This window comes from Mesocricetus auratus, unplaced genomic scaffold (genome assembly GCF_017639785.1).
Source record: "Mesocricetus auratus isolate SY011 unplaced genomic scaffold, BCM_Maur_2.0 Super-Scaffold_4256, whole genome shotgun sequence".
NCBI lineage: Eukaryota > Metazoa > Chordata > Mammalia > Rodentia > Cricetidae > Mesocricetus > Mesocricetus auratus.
Window position 1 is genome coordinate 99721558 of NW_024429182.1, and position 8367 is coordinate 99729924.

Consider the following 8367-nt stretch of genomic DNA (forward strand, 5'->3'; position numbering starts at 1 on the left):
GCTGTTTTGGGCCTTTGGTGTGAAGATCTTTGAATTTTTGGTATGTTTTTGCACTCACACAAACTCTCCTTTGCCATCTTTGGACCCTTCTTCCTGCTCCAGACTTAAGCTGTGGTCCAGTTGGGTTGGGCAGGTTCTGCTTCAGCCTTGGCTCCAGATTGTCTTCCTACACTCTAGGAGTGGGATAGGAAGGGACAATATAGGGACCAAGTCCTCCCTCCATTTGCAATCACAATACAACTGGTGTTACCTGTTTCTCAAGGATTGGTTATTTTTGGTCCCCCTCGACCCATGAAGCCTTCTCAGAGGTGTAACTAATCCTATTCTCCCAGCAAATGTATTTTTCCCTGGCAGGAGGTCAAGCCTGGCTTTCTGTGACTGTCAAGAAAGCTGGCTGTCTGCATACCTTGACTCATTCGCAGGTTCTGAATATCCAGTTAACCTTACCCCCAACTCTTACCTTCACTGCTACTCTGATTCAGAATCCATTCTGTGCTACTGTGTTCTGTGTTACTGTCTACAGTTCCAGAGGAACAGATACCCTAAAGGAAGGTACCATCCCATCACTGATTTTTGTCTACTTTTCTCCATTTCTCAATCACCTCATCTTGCTTCCTGTCTCACCCAAAGTAATGAAATAAATCACTATCTTTTTGGGGGCAACATTTTATTACTGTCCATTGTGGTTGGTTGGTTGTTTGGTTGTTTGGTTGGTTGGTTGGTTGGTTGGTTGGTTGGTTGGTTGGTTGGTTTCTCTGTGTAACAGCCCTGGGTGTCCTAGAATTTTCTTTGTAGACCATGTTGTCCTGGAACTCAAAAATCCGGCTGCCTCTGCCTCCCAAAGACGTGTACCACCACTGCCCAGCTTTTTTAAAATTTTTTTTATTTTTTGGTTTTTCGAGACAGGGTTTCTCTGTATTGTTTTGGAGGCTGTCTTGGAACTCGCTCTGTAGACCAGGCTGGCCTGGAACTCAGAGATCCGGCTGCCTCTGCTTCCTGAGTGCTGGGATTAAAGGCGTGTACCACCAACGCCCGGCTCCAGTTTATTTTTTAATAACATTTTTTGTTTTTGTTTTGTTTTGTTTGTTGTTGTTTTGTCTTTGGAGACAGGGTTTCTCTGTGTAGCTTAGTAGACAGGCTGGCTTCGAACTCACAGATCCACCTGCCTCTGCTTCCTGAGTCTGGGATTAAAGGCATATGCCATCACTGCCTGGCAACATTTTAAAACAATTTTTTAAATAACATTTTTGGTCAAATGTTTACCAAATCTTTGACTTGGAAAAAACATTAGGATGGTTCTGTCATCTCCTGAATTCTATTCCTGACTGCAAGTCATTGAAAAGGTAGCATCAAGATGAACACTGGGAAGGCTGAAGCAGGAAAACTGGATTCAAATCCAATCTGGGCGACATAGCACAGACCCTGTCTCAAAAAGAGAAAAGGAAATTCATTTAAGAAGAAAGGTTGTGGACCTATGTCCTGTTTTCTCGAGTGTTCCTTTCAGATCCATTCCTTGTTCTTAGTCCTCATTTGCTGTGAGAAGCCTCAAAGAGCCACACCGCACACTGCCCAGTGTGCCTGCTGCTGTTTCCACATATTGCTGCCAGCATGTCTCATTAGGCTTTGGGTAGGGTGTCTCACCAGGTCCCAGGCTGCTCAATTAGCAAAAGCCTCTCTTGCTAACTGTAAGCCTGCTTACTCTGCACTCTCCAGCTGATGCTTCAGTCTGGTCGGCCCTCCTTGATTTTCTAGGCTTTTGCATCTTCTCCCAGGCCGCTATGCATTGGTGTTTTGTGGTCTCTGCCTTATTGGATCCTAGTAATAATATCTACAAACATCTAATGGGGGACTTGGGCCCAATGCAGACTGTGTACAGGAAACACACTACGCTTTGTGAGCCATCCAGTCTCTTAGTGCAAAGCAGACGTAGCTCATATGGAAACAGATGAGTGTGGCTGCGTTCCAGTGAAACTCTGTAAATGAATCTTGGAATTGGAATTTCATAGTTTTCATAAAATATTTTGATTTCCTCCCCTAGTCATTTAAATGCAAAAAATTAAATACAAATAAAAAAATTTAAAAAAATGGGAACCAGAGGAAAACAAAGTGGTAAGCCACATTGGCCTTTGGGCCATAGTATGAATAAAAATGACAAGTGATTAATTGTTTTTAATAATTTTGTTCATGCCAAGTTAGTCTGGCATCGTCTCACAACCTACTTTCTAGAAAATGTGCCATATTGGAAAGAACCTGATACCAGGAAAGCAAACCCAGGCTTGACCACATTCTGAGTCTCAAAATGAATTTTACTCTGTTTTCCACTAAAAATGGTATTAAACAAACTACTGTCTACATTATTCCTATGATTTATCTCAAAACCTGTTTGGCAATGCTGAAAATGATGTCGAGTTGCAGTGAGTGGTAATAAAGTGCACTTTAGTTGTTCCAAAACTGACTCGGCCATGAGCAGCATTGAGTACATTTATGTCATCACTTACTGAAGGATGTGCTATAGAAGTGACGGGTTTCACCAAACCATATTTTTTGCATGCTTATTTTAAAAAAAAGTTATGTATATAGATAACTTGTGTGTCCTTTTGGGTGAGTCTGTTTTTATTTATTTTATATCACTGCTTTCCCAGTGCTATAGGAGAATTTCAGGTTTGAGCAGACCTTTGCAAGAGTGCTTGATCAGACAGCCAGTGTTTCCCAGGAACCAGAAGTGACCCAACCCTACGGCAGCCATCTGAAAGGAGATTCTGTGTTAATTCACTCAACAGATGTTTACTGAGTGGTGCGTGTGCCAGGTACCGTCCTGAGACAGCTGGAATACAGCAACAGACAAAAACGATCCAAGCCTTGAATTTGGCCATCTGAAATCTGATTGTGTTACTCTCCACTGCTGAAAACTGCTGTCCTGTGTGCTCACACTAACTCACTGTTAACGTTGCACCTGGAAATAGGGATGACCTTTGTCATAGGTCTCTGTGCCAGAAGTCACTGTGCCTCTCCAATGTCATTAATAACACAAGGACTGTATGTTCCACTTAAATTTTATTATCCTCTACACAGATCCATATTGGTAGAAAAAAACACACTGGCAATGTTGGAAGTGTAAATTGGCAACAGCTTTCTGGAAGGCAATTTGGCAGTATCTGTGGGGAGCTTTGGAAATGTTTGTATCCACCAATCCTCTAAGTCCACTTCTGGGAATCTGTCCCAAGGAAACAGTCTAAAATATGGGCAAAATTTATGCTTAATAATCTGAAGGTCTAAATTGGTTAAATAAATTGTAGTCTGACTAGAATAGGCTAGTAAGTAGTTGTGCTAATGAGGAGCGTTAAACAGCATAGTGGAAATGCTTGTGATGTTTAAAAGAAATAAAGAATTATATGCATATTCCCCCCCCAAATTTTTTTTAATTACTAGAAAGGATTTGTTAACTTTTGAGTTGTTGAAGTTTAACTTTTTTGGTTTATATGCTTTTAATAGATATTTCTTTAAAATTAGTACAACAGTTTAAAAAATAGCATCAAAAGTTGGCAGTGGAGAGATTCCCACTCCATCACTAATTTGATCCATGAATATTAACTGACTTGGTCACTTGGAGGCTCTATGGTATTGTGTTAGCAGCCAGAGTGGGGCAGAAAGGAAAAGGCTCCCCACCCCCACCCTACCCCTGAATGAGTGTGACCAGAACCCCTACAACATACCAAAGGGGTTATGAAGACCCAGGTGGCACACTTCTAGTATGTGACCCTAGGTAGGAAAAAGAGACTTTCTGGAAAGTCCTTGAGCCTCCCATAGAATTTTTTTTAGTGCTAAAAATAGCTTTCAATGTGCTAATAAATCTATCTTCACCCATAGCAGGGCTGTAATTTTATTCTACAATGAGAAAACAACATGCAAATCATAAGACATTTAACATTGTAACTTTAAGAACTCTTGAGGGGCTGGAGAGATGGCTCAGAGGTTAAGAGCACTGTCTGCTCTTCCAAAGGTCCTGAGTTTAATTCCCAGCACCCACATGGTGGCTCACAACCATCTGTAATGAGATCTAGTGTCCTCTTCTGGCCTGCAGGGATACATGCAGACAGAACAAATAAATAAACCTTAAAAAAAAAAAAGGGCTGGAGAGATGGCTCAGAGGTTAAGAGCATTGGCTGTTCTTTCAGAGGATCTGAGTTCAATTCCCAGCAACCGCATGGTGGCTCACAACCATCCATAATGAGATCTGACACCTCTTCTGGCTTTCTGGCATACTGACAGATGCTGTATACTAAATAAATAAATCTAAAAAATAAAAAAGAACTCTTGAGGTTGAGAAACGTTATTTTATTGCTGTCTAGAATACATAATATGTATTTCAGATATACATACAATACTACAAATGTGTCCTATACATAATTGTGTTGTGGTATTTTTTAAAGATTTAATTCTAATTTGGAGGTAGGTATGTGGATGTGAATATGGGTACCAGCATCAGGAGAGGGTACAGAAGAGGGCATCAGATCCACTGAAGCTGGAGTTCCAGGTAATGGGTGCTGGAACCTGAACTCAAGTTCTCTATAAGAGCAGCAGGCATGGCCGGACAGTGGTGGTGCAACCTTTAATCCCAGCACTCAGGAGGCAGAGGCAGGCAGATCTTAGTTGGAGGTCAGCCTGGTCTACAGAGCGAGTTCCAGGACAGCCTCCAAAGCTACAAAGAAACCCTGTCTCGACAACAAATCAGGAGGCATTTTTAACCATTGAGCCATCTCTGCTGTAGGATTTTCAGTGACAAACTGTAACTAATGTCTACCACAGATGAAATTAAGATGTGCACTTCATTGCTTTAGTAAAGTATGAAAACATTATCACCTTAGTAAAATTCCAGCCTTCAAATGAGCACACCAAGTAAAAAGTTGATTTAAGAGTTGTACAGGCTATAGATGCCTTGAACTGCCTTTGAGTTCTTCAATACCTAAGTGATTTCCCTCTGTGTATAAAAAGAATACGAATGGGGCTTGGGCTTCGATTCCGTTCCTCAGCCAGCTGTGGGACTAGGCAGTTCATATACACCCTGAGTACCTCAGGTACTCATCTGTAAGAGGGAAAGAATATCACGTATCTGGTGACATTGTTCATTTCTCTAATTCAACAAATACTCGGTGCTTATTTGTGCCTGATACTGTTCTAGGCAGAGCATATGGTGATATAAAAGACAAAAAAAAATCTGTGTGGGCATACATTTAAGTGAAGGACGTGAGTCAAAATACAGCATCTCTGGTTATTAGACATGGCTCTTGCACTGAATAATAGGAGTTGCAAGGCCGAAGACCTGGCATGTAGTTAAGTGCGCCATTGTCTTCCTGACACTCTGCACAATGGGGGAAAGCGGCAAAAAGGAACCCATTCACTACTGCATTCTGTCTCTGGGTAGTTAATACCAAAGCCAGTTTCTGCTTATTACACATCCTGTGATTCATACAGTATACTTTCAGAGTGACAGATGAATCAAAAGTGACCCCTTCTGGAGCTGGTTGTTAGGCATTCTTGCATAGGACTAGATGGCAGGTGTTAGGTCCGCAAATGCAGTGTTGTTTGCCCTCTTAAGCACGACATAGACAATCATTTTAGTGGTTGTTGCTTTTCAAGAAAAATCATACTCTATCAACGGGCACACCAGACACTGGAGAAGCAAGCAGTGCTTACAGCGTTAGGAGAACTGACTACTGTGTTATTTATGGGAGACAGGAGTGTTGACAAAAAGCCAGGAAAGAGGCTTTAACATGTGGTTTGTTGAGAATTTAGAAAGTTGAGAAATGCTTACAGAAGCAGCTCGAAGTTTACCCCTGGCACTGGAAGCCTTTACTAGCCCCATCCCTGCCTCAGCTTCCTCCCTCCAGAATATTTAGCAAAGAACCATTTACTGAATTTCTCTGGGCCCGCCTGTGCTAGACAGAAGCTATAGTCCTCACCCTTAACTACTGCCGTGCTCTGTGGGGTAGAGGGAAAGGACCCACTGTGTGCTCTTTCCTTAGGAGACTAATCTTTCCCAGAACACAGTTTTAAGAACCCAACTTTTGCCGGATGTTGGTGGCTCATGCCTTTAATCCCAGCACTCGGGAGGCAGAGGCAGGCAGATCTCTGTGAATTCGAGGCCAGGCTTGACCGACAGCCTCCAAAACAATACAGAGAAACCCTGTCTCGTAAAAGAAAAAAAAAAAAAAAAGAATCTCGTAAGGGCTGTTGCCGCTGTGTCTGAAGTCGTTCCTGCCCACATGGCCGCGGTGCTCTCCTGCAAGGTTCCTGCCACCGTCTCTGGAGCATGGCAGGCTGCTGAGCTTGAGTGGCAGTGTCAAGCGGAAGCTGTGTGTCTTGCCCAGTGGCAGGGAGGGTGTCCATGGCTGCAGCCAACAGAGGCAATAAGCCCAGAGTCTGAAGAATCCGCTTTGCAGCAGGCCATGATGCAGAAGGCTCCCAGAGCCATATCCACTTTGATGAAAAGCTGCATGACTCAGTGGTCATGGTTACGCAGGAGAGTGACAACAACTTTCTAGTCAAGGTTGGCTTCCTGAAGATCCTGCACAGGTATGAGATTGCCTTCACTCTGCCTCCAGTGTGCAGGCTGGGCACAGACATCTGTGAGGGCCCTGTCCACAGCTTGCACCTCAAGCTCCTCACTGTCACTCCCACCCCTGAAAGTTACAGCATCAAGGGTGAGTATTCAGCACACAAAGAGGACATCCTCAAAGAGGAGATGCTGCTGGCCTGCGAAGGTGTGTGTGCGTGTGATGATGCAGGCATGGATCGTGGACCCGCACCACCATACATCTATGCTGCTGGATGGTGTCAAGTGTGTGGGCGCTGAGCTGGAGTACGACTCAGAACACAGTGACTGGCACGGCTTCGACTTGAGGCCTGCCCGCCCGCCCCCCCCCCCCGGGCCCCTGACCCTTAAATTCTACCTGCTTCCCCACATGCTTCGTGATGGTGTGGCTTCCTCACCTCTCCCCTGGGTGGGCGTGGCAGGGCTGGACCTTGCTCTTGCCTCCCACGTCTGCCTTCATTCCTGCCACCATCCTGCCTCTCCTGTGGCCTCCTCCCGTGTGCCTGAGTCTCCTGACTGAAGAAATGAGCTGAGTCCCAAGGAGGGAGGCTATCCGAGAGGAGGGGTCTGGGGTGGGATTTACCTCCTCCACCCCAAGCCATGGGGACTCTAGCTAGGGACTGGGAGAGGACGGTGTGGCTCTGTCTGTGTGACATTGATGCTCATTGCTGCGGCTATTGTCATCTCCACCTCTGCTGTCCCTCCATCTTCCCCACCGCCGTTCATGTGGTGAGGAGGTACAGTTCCCAGCTCCCACCCCTCAGGTCTGTGGTACTTAGCTTTTAGTGACTAGTTGGGATAGAGTCCTTAATTAGGTGAGCCTGATGACCTGAGTCTAATCCCTGGGACCTCCATGTTGGAAGTAAAGAGCCACCTCCCACATCTTATTCTCTGACGTCTACACGTGGGCACAGACATGAACCGACACATACACACACAGGAGAGAGAATAAATGACAATGTAATAAACAATTAAAGAGAACCTAATAGGTAATAAATCAGAGTTAACACCCAAATGAGATGAGGAATAGATGAGGGAGGCTGGACAGCTTCTTGAGTCATACATCCGCTTGATGGTAGGTCTGGGACAATAACAAAGGACCCTGAGCTCATCCAAGCCAGCCAGGTGATTTGGGTAATTGTTTTTCCATAATATCCTTGGTAGTCATTTCTTTTACTAAAATATTTGTTCTTAAGGTATCTTGCATTTGTTGAATATCTAATAAGAGTGATTTACGGATGGATTTTAAGGAATATGGTCAAAGCACAGAACATGGTACAGAGGCTTCCCACATTCCCCTGGGTGTCCTTCCACAGATGTGTATCTATGAGGACATGTTGGCACTCTGTCATTCGCCTTTTCCAGATGTTCTTCTCGAGTTGTGTGTTGCATTTTTGTGTTTTTAGAATTTCTCATGGAGATGTTTAATGACCATGGGACGTTTAAAACCTGGACACATAAATCTTGATAAAGTGCCCAGCTATCTCCTTGGTGCTGGCTCACATTTCCATGTTTGTATTCATGACACAGTGTATGAAGTCATGAATGCTGTCACATAATTTGGACTTGTATCCCCTAAACTCCAACACAGCATTTCTGCAGGTTCTAAAAATTCTTAACACTTCACTTATAAATCCTACTGTATCATGCCTCAGTGTTTCCATGGTGACATGCTTCAAACAGAAAAACAGGAAGCCCAAGGAGGAAAGATGGTTTTGGGTAGAGAGAGGGAAGGATAGGGAAAGGAGAGACGGAATCAGTGGATGAGGTAGAAC

General features: G+C 44.1%; 1 pseudogene; it reads left to right on the top strand.

The window, feature by feature from the left end:
- The first annotated feature begins 6226 nt into the window (after positions 1-6226).
- LOC121132737 lies at positions 6227-7112 on the top strand (annotated as a pseudogene).
- Positions 7113-8367: the final 1255 nt, after the last annotated feature.